This window comes from Anolis sagrei, chromosome 1, assembly GCF_037176765.1.
Source record: "Anolis sagrei isolate rAnoSag1 chromosome 1, rAnoSag1.mat, whole genome shotgun sequence".
Classification (NCBI taxonomy): domain Eukaryota; kingdom Metazoa; phylum Chordata; class Lepidosauria; order Squamata; family Dactyloidae; genus Anolis; species Anolis sagrei.
In genome coordinates, this window is record NC_090021.1 from 247,030,801 (window position 1) to 247,040,081 (window position 9,281).

The following is a 9,281-nucleotide window of genomic DNA, read 5'->3' on the forward strand; positions in this document are numbered from 1 at the left end:
CATAACAGTTTAAATAATGCACCATTAAGTCCTTTTCGCGAACCACCATGAAAATTTCGGGGGGGGGGGGGAGGGCTGAAGCCATGTTAAACTATACAAACCATGTTAAACTATACAAACCAGATCAACAATTGGGTCACACCGTCTACAGAAAACCCACACACACAGATAGATATCTACATAAAAACTCCAACCATCACCCAAGTCAAAAAAGAAGCACCATTAAAGCCTTGGCAGACCGTGCAAAAAGAATCTGCGAACCCCACCTCCTCCAAGATGAACTGAACCACCTCAACTGGGCTCTCCAGGCCAATGGATACTCCACCTCAGACATCAGAAGAGCTGCAAGACTGAGAACAATCCACAAGAGTAATGATGAAGATCCACCCAGAGGAAAACTGTTCTTGCCATACATCAAGGGAACCACTGACCGCATAGGGAAGCTGATGAGGAAACATAACATACAAACCACCTACAGACCCACCAAGAAAATCCGACAAATGCTACGTTCATCAAAGGATAAGAGGGATCCTCTCACCTCTGTAGGAGTCTCCCGTATACCATGCAGCTGTGGACAAGAAGTCTCCAGAGGGACCGCCAAACGCAGCAAAATTGCCCAAACACAAATCAAGGATCATGAAAGGCACTGCAGACTACTTCAACAAGAGAAATAAGCTGTAGCAGAGCACCTGATGAACCAACCTGGACACAGCATTTTATTTGAGAACACAAAAATGCTGGACCACTCTCACAACCACCATGTCAGACTACACAGCGAAGCTATTGAAATCCATAAGCATGTGGACAATTTCAACGGAAAGGAGGAAACCATGAGAAATGAACAAAATCTGGCTACCAGTATTTTAAAAAACTCTAAAATTATAACAGCAAAACAACAGTCAAACACAGGGAAACTCCAGAGAGGAAACAATCAGGGACAGCTAATCACCTCTCAACAAAAGATTCCTCCAGGCACTAACAAGCTACACCAAAAAACTGCCAGGCCATCAAATGCTAATCAAGGTGGCCAACTGAAACATTCAGTTGTCTCCAACAGACAAGATTTCTTTCTCCCACCCTGGACATTCCACAGATATATAAACCCAATTTCCCTATCTCCAACAGACCTCACTACCTCTGAGGATGCTTGCCATAGATGAAGGCGAAATGTCAGGAGAGAATGCCTCTAGAACATGGCTATATAGCCCGAAAAAACCTACAACAACCCAGTGATTCCGGCCATGAAAGCATTCAACAATACACTGAGACTCCTAATGTTTAGGTGGATTATCTCTTCCTGCAATTTGAATCCATTGCTTCTTGTCTTTTCTGGTCTGTAGAGCACCAGAAAATAAACTTACTCCTCAATGTGACATTCCTTTAAAGATTTATCCAGTTCCCTCTCAGTCTTCCTGTCCTATTTTGGAAGGCAATTCAAGGTTGTTTCTACAAAAACTAGCAAACAGCTACAGAAATCTGGTATTTCCCTTTCCCTGAAAATCCAAACCAAAAAGTTACCAGATAAACAGAAAAGTCGAAAGCTGGGTCTTAGGCCCCTTCTACGCTGCTTTATAATCCAGATTATCAAATCAGATAATTCACAGATTATCCAGATTATCTGCTTTGAATTGGATTATATGAGTCTACATTGGTGTATAATCCAGTTCAAAGCAGATAATCTGGATTTTATATGGCAGTGTAGAAGGGGGCATAGTCAAACTGTCCAAGGTTCAAACGAGGAGACAAACCAAGCAATGTCTGGGCAATCTAAGGCCCCTTCAAGGCCCATTCTACACTATCATATATAATCCAGATTATCTGCTTTGAACTGGATTATATGGCAGTGTAGATTCATATAATGCAGTTCAAAATCTACATTGTCAGCTTTAATAATATGGATTATATGGCAGTGTAGAAGGGGCCCTACACTGCCATATAAAGTCCATATTATCTGCTTTGAACTGGATTATATGACAATGTGGAATCATATCCAGTTGAAACAGATAATGTGGATTATTTGCTTTGATAATCTGGATTATATGGCAGTGTAAAAGGGGCCTAAGAGATTAATAACATCTAAACCAAAGTAAAATCATATGGAATTCCATACCAGTTGTCAACACCAAAGGTTTTGAATACAACTGATAGATTTATAGTCTAGTTTCAATCTCTGAGCCAAATATTTACGATAAAGGTGTGTTTCTATGCTTTATTTTTAAGGCTGCTGGAAGCTGCCACTCTCAGACTCAGGTACCAGAATTCCCACCTGCTCTTTCTCTTTGCTGCCTTGATTCCTGAGAGCAGGATATAACATTTCTTTACTCCAAGCTAAACATACTCAGAGGAATGTCTTGCTTTATCTCTTGATTTTTTTTCTTCTTGGCACAGTAGAGTTCCTAGGTTCCTCCAGTTTTTTATTTCCCTGGAGGCCCTGTGTTCAGCCGTTTGTGTATGAGTTACACCATCATCATGGACAGCTTGATTTCTATGGTCTCTTTTTGTGGAAATGTTTGTTTGCAAATTTTATATATGTCAACAAACTTTCCTAGCCCTCATTTTCCTTATTCTACTCCAAGCAGTAAATGTATTACTACTACTCCATGCTAGTAAATGATGTCATTTACTTGCACCAGTTTAAACCTGAAGTATGTATATCTGACAGTATAGGAGGAAATTTAGTTAAGAAAATAGCAAGAAGTGTAATTTCTTTTTTAATCTGAATAAAGGAGAATTAAAAATAATGAACTTTTAGGGTGACAAACTTGTTGGCAGTGGGATTGAGTCCCCTCTTCTCCATCCCTTTGATAGCAACAGAAGCTTACTTTTTCTTTTATTCCAACAAAGAAGGAATTTGCATAGTGAGGGAAGAGTAAAATTCATTAGTTCCTTGGTGAAATAAAGACCCCCCCATTAAGCTTATGTACATTCAGGTTATCATAGGTGTGTGTGTACACCAGGTTCAAGCCTCTGTTTGCAATGAAACTCAGTGGATGGTCTTATGCAAGTTCCTACCTAACAGGGTGGTTGTATGAATAAAATAAGGAAGATGAAACACATCTAACCCACTTTGATTAGAAAAGTGGGGTACAATCGAACACAAGCAAATGAAGTATGTAGTACATCTGGGAGAAGGGGTATTTATACATCATAGTGCTGTCATTATGGTGATATCTAGATGTAAAATCTAGATCAACTGAACAGATGGGAAAATTACTTGGATGAAGGATTATAGCTTTGCTTCTAGGTGTTGTATTTCTTTCACTTGAGAATCTTCCTGCATACTTCTTTAACTGTAGGTCTTCCTTGGCTCTCTTCCAGCCCCTCCAACACTTTGAATGCCAGAGCACATGTTTTTCTGGGGCATTGTGAGAATCCAGCAGGAAAAGCAAAAAGTAATTGAGTTTCTGGATCTATGTTTGAAGAACTTGTCTCGTGGGTAATGATGGGAGAAAATGGAGTGATTTCTGCACAAAAAGCAGACAAAGGGAAGACTGGTGGAACAAGTGCAAAAACAACATTTTTCAAACCTAGTTTTGATTGTGCAATGCAAGCATTTTTGTTCCAATGGGAATTAAGCTGCAGAAAAGTGGCCAGAATGTGCATCAAAATTAGAAGTGTATCTCCACCCTCCCATGTAGAAACTAAACATACTTGAAAGGATTTTAAAATGCGAATAGTACAATTAATAGTTTGATTTCTTTCAGAGATAATTGTAAGGAGGTTGGTAGTTTGCTGTCCTTATGTTTGGCTCCTTCGTGGTATATATATGTTTGGCTCCTGTTTCCAATCTCCCCTTTTTGGGCAAAGTCATGGAACGTGTGGTGGCCTCACAACTCCAGGCATTCTTGGTAGACACGGATTATCTGGATCCAGCACAGTCTGGCTTTAGGCCGGGGCATGGTACCGAGACAGCCTTGGTCGCCTTAGTGGATGATCTGTGCCGGGAGCTCGACAGGGGAGTGTGTCCCTGTTGGTGCTGCTGGACCTCTCAGCGGCCTTCGATACCATCGACCACGGTATCCTTCTGAGACGCCTCGCGGGGATGGGTGTTGGAGGTACTGTCTTGCAGTGGCTCCAGTCATTCCTGGAGGGCCGGTCTCAGAAGGTGTTACTGGGAGACACCTGTTCAACCCCACAACCTTTGTCTTGTGGGGTTCCTCAGGGTTCAATACTGTCTCCCATGTTGTTTAACATCTACATGAAGCCGCTGGGGGAGATCATCCGGAGATTCGGAGTGCGATGTCATCTGTATGCGGATGATGTCCAACTCTGTCACTCCTTTCCACCTGCTACTAAGGAGGCTGTCCAGGTCCTGAACCGGTGCTTGGCTGCTGTGATGGTCTGGATGAGGGAGAACAAATAGAAATTGAATCCAGACAAGACAGAGGTACTCCTGGTCAGTCGAAAGGCCGAACAGGGTATAGGGTTACAACCTGTGTTGGATGGGGTTGCACTCCCCCTGAAGACGCAGGTTCGCAGTCTGGGTGTGATCCTGGACTCATCGCTGAGCCTGGAACCCCAGGTCTCGGCGGTGACCAGGGGAGCATTTGCACAGCTTAGGCTCGTGCGCCAGCTGCGCCCGTACCTTGGGAAGTCTGGCTTGGCCACAGTAGTCCACACTCTTGTTACATCCCGCCTAGACTACTGCAACGCTCTCTACGTGGGGTTGCCTTTGAAGACGGCTCGGAAGCTTCAGCTAGTCCAACGCACGGCAGCTATGATACTAACAGGAGCGCAGGGAGCACACAACTCCTCTGCTGCACCAGCTCCACTGGCTGCCGATCTGCTACCAGGCTCAATTCAAAGTGCTGGCGTTGGCCTTTAAAGCCCTAAATGGTTCGGGCCCAAGCTACCTATCCGAACGTATCTCTGCCTATGAACCCACCAGGACTCTAAGATCTTCTGGGGAGGCCCTGCTCTCGATCCCACCTGCATCACAAGCACAGCTGGCGGGGACGAGGGACAGGGCCTTCTCTGTGGTGGCCCCTCGGCTGTTGAACGCCCTTCCCATGGACATAAGATCAGCTCCGACGTTAATGGTGTTTCAGAAAAAGCTAAAAACCTGGTTGTTCAAACAGGCATTCAGATAAACGGCGCAATGAATATCATGAATATAGGAACGGAATTACAGACGACGAATTGGATCACGATTTTAGTTACGAGATGTTGTTGTGTTGTTGTTGATGTGCCATTATTGTATATTGTGCTTTCATGGTTTTAAATCGTTCTGCTATTTTGTTATGATTGTTTTTGCTATGCTGTGAACCGCGTTGAGTCGCCTACGGGCTGAGAAACTGCGGTATACAAGCAAAGTAAATAAATAAATAAATAAATAAATATTTGCATGAAAAAAAGTTTGGGTAGAAAGAAATACAGCTCTGAACCAAAAACTAACACACAGTTGTGATTCCCAAATATTACTTTTCGAGGTAATGGTACAAGTATTACTGCAAAAGTCGCTTTCATTACATGGACCTAACTCTAATCTCTGAAGAACTTCAGGATCATACTAGGTTGTCTATTGCTATTTAAGTTCTCAAATATTAAAGTTCAGATTTTTTAAATGCTGTAGGGATAGTTTAATGACAATGCTGTCAAAATGTCTCATTACACAAATGGCTTTAAACCCATGTGGGCATAACAGATAGAAACATTAGTTATAGAACATGTGCAGCACTTTCTCTGGTATTGGTTGATGTGGATAAAGTTAAAGGTAAACAGAATAGCATTGATTTTTTTGTGTTTATTCATTGTGCGTTTTCTGAGCATCGCCTTCTTAAAGATGGGGGAGCATACACAGACCTAATGTTTACTGAGAGCAAAGGGCCTGTCACATTTAGGAAATGGAATGATATGCCATAGGGAGGCATATCATTTCATCTCTTAAAAGTTGTGCACCACAGAGATAGCACGTTATCTACATTTGGCTTTAAAGTATTATGGAATATATTTTGGAAAATGGGAAAGCAGAGAGCATGAAATGAGGATAGTGGAAAGTTTAGATGATTTATTATTTATTTAGCAATTTTGTATACCGGTCTTCTCCCCTCTATCGGGGGACTCGGGCCAGTTTCCAACAATAAAATCACAAAACAATAATTAAAAGCATCATATAACATATTCAATTAAAACGTTATAACAGCAAAATGTAATCACATAATAACAATGGTCAGTCATCATAGTGAATTCGTTGTCCATCATTCATCGTCATCTATCCAATCACAGAAATATTGATTCACTCGTTGAAAGCCAAACCCCATAGCCAGGTTTTCACCCGTTTTCTGAATGACAGAATAGAGGGGGCAGTTCTGATCTCCAGTGATTGTTGGCCACCATATTTGAAAACACTAATAAAAATACCAAACAAGAAAAATAAATAGTGTTTCAAAAAGCTAGACCCAATACCTTTGCAACCATGAACTGCTTGTGAATATAACCTTTACCACATGAAAAGGTGGGGCATAGAATTTAAATTATTCCCACTAAATGCCTCTCCTAGCACGCACACAGCCCTAGCCTCAGACATAAGGTAGTCTCCACCTGCAGATATGTTTTTGAATTTGTTTCTGGCTCCAAATGGTTAGTAAAACTTGACAATGCATTGAACCATTTGTAACATTTTGTGGAATTGTAACATCTTGAAACATGCTGTGTTGAAACACTTTGTACTTTGCAGCTGCACTGGAGTTTTGCAGCTATTGCTTTAATTAATTAGTTCTTCTTCTGCTTTTAAAGTGCTACAAGCAGTCTGCTCTCTTCTTTTTTGCTTGATCCCAGTCCAAGAGGAACAACAGGACCAAGGGGAGACCACTAAACAGGGGTACCTAACCCACACAAATATGAGGAAGAGGGGTCCAGTTTCAAAGTATTATATGGTAGACTCACATGGCATAAGGTGCCTAAAAACAGAACATAAAATAAACACAGTATAAAATACAAATCAAACAAATACGCATATGAAACACCAATCTAAACTCAATAAAACTGCGCACATCAACCAATGGTGGTAAAATGCTGGATTGTATGAGTCTCTACTGCCAGATAATCTGGGATCAGATCCTGGGGTATAAGGACAGTGTAGAAGGGACCTATGTTAACTGGAACTCAGGCAACCGGAACTCTCAAACAACTAGCAAAAGTTGAAGAAATGATAACTTACATTAATTAATCTTGGTTTTTTTATAATACAAAACTGTGTTACATTAAGTTTACCTTTATTTGTTTTTATTTGCTTTTAATTACTGCACTGGAGCCCCTGGTTGCGCAGTGGGTTAAACTTCTGTGCCAGCAGGGCTGAAGACCGACAGGTTGCAGGTTCGAATCCAGGGAGAAGTGGATGAGCTCCCTCTATTAGCTCCAGCTCCTCATGCGGGGTCATGAGAGAAGCCTCCCACAAGGATGATAAAAACATCAGTTCATCCGGGTGTCCCCTGGGCATCGTCCTTTGTATATATTTAGAACTGTTAGTTGCAGGATTTAAACTGCCATTTTATTCCTGTCTACCTTGTATATGTATAGTTACATTTCATTGGTTATTATAGCTGTCAATTTATTGTTGTTGTGCACCAATTGGCTTGTTTCCCCAGTTCATTTGTTTAGGCTCCACCCCTTCCAAGGGAGAAAGGGAAGGTATCTCTCTCACCTTTTTTACCTCAGAAAAAGACTCATTGGATGGACGTGTCCAAAAGCTTGGCCCAAAGCCCCTGGTCAAGGCATTTTTTACTATCAACTCTTAGGTTTTTACCCCTGAGTCTTATACTTTATGTTCAAACCCCCTGAACGACATTGTGAAGATCTCAGGCGCCTTCACACCGGTTCTTTGGCACCATAGGAAGGTCTTGTCCTTCAACTTAGGCCACTGAACTGGGGTTGTGGTTTGCTCCGGCATCCACAACCATTCAGAGAGAGGGAACAGGAAAAGCTTCTCAGCTTATTACTCCTAGGACCCTGGACTTAGAGTTTATAAAGTGGTTTTCCCTGTTGAAACATAAAGTTTGTACCTAAGAAAGAAAGCTAACTGTTAACAATAAACATCATTTCGAGTTAACTGTTGTGTTCTGGTCCTTGGGAGTTCCAGTTTCCCTAAAGGAGGGCAAGAAGCAATCCCCTGGGGAAAGAAGTCACGTCCATGCCTCTTTCTCTATAGCCCCAGGCGCGATGGCACAATTCTCTCACACCAGAAGTGAATTGCAGTTTCTCAAGTCGTTCCTGACACGACCAAAAAGAACTTCATTTCAATATTAATATCAAGTCAATACAGAGTTTATGGCGTGGTATAGTACAGAGTATAATATTAGTTAGGCCAGTTTTAATAGTAACTCTCAAGCAACCAGAAACGGTTTCACTCCTACATTTGAACCCTTTCCATTTTCCATCTCCTTTAACACAAACCACAAACTGTGTATAGAATTACAATTAGGCTATTATATGCCCTTATATATATAGCCTAAATTAATTTTTCTTTATACAGTAGTCTCGCTTATCCAGCCTTCGCTCATCCAACTGTATTATCCAACAGAGTCTGCCTATCACCCGGATCCACAGCTGTTTCAATACATTGTGATGTTTTGGTGCTAAATTCGTAAATTAAGTAATTACCACATAATGTTACCGTGTATTGAACTGCTTTTTCTGTTTATTTGTTGTAAAACATGATGGTTTGGTGCTTAATTTGTAAAATTATAATGTAATATTATTGTTGCCTGCCATAGCATTGCATTTAATTCCCGGGGCCCCTAGAATTTTTGGGCTTGCACAAATCTTGGCCCGGCCTTTTAAATTTTTAATTGCTTGAACAGGCAGGATTACTTTTAATATATGTGTGTGATGGTGACAATTTTTATGCTTATATTTTGTTTGTTAATCTTATGGTTATATTGTTTTTACTCCGTATGGTTTGTGATGTTACTTGGGAACCGCTCTAAGTCCCCTCGGGGAGATGGAGCGATATATAAATAAAGATTATTATTATTATTATTATTATTATTATTATTATTATTTGGTGTTTAATAGTCTTTTCCTTAATCCCTCCTTATTATCCAACATTTTTGCTTATCTAATGTTCTGCCGGCCAGTTTATGTTGGATAAGCGAGACTCTACTGTATTTATATCTCGAAGTCAAAGTATGTCTATGCTGTTACATGGCTTGATGGATCTGGATCAAATTTGGCACAAAAACCCCTTTGTGGCCCAGAGCAGAGGGAAAGAAAAGGAACGAGTGTCCTGCGTGTAATGTTATACGCGAGGGGCGGGGCGGAGGAGCGGAAAGAGGAGGGGAAAA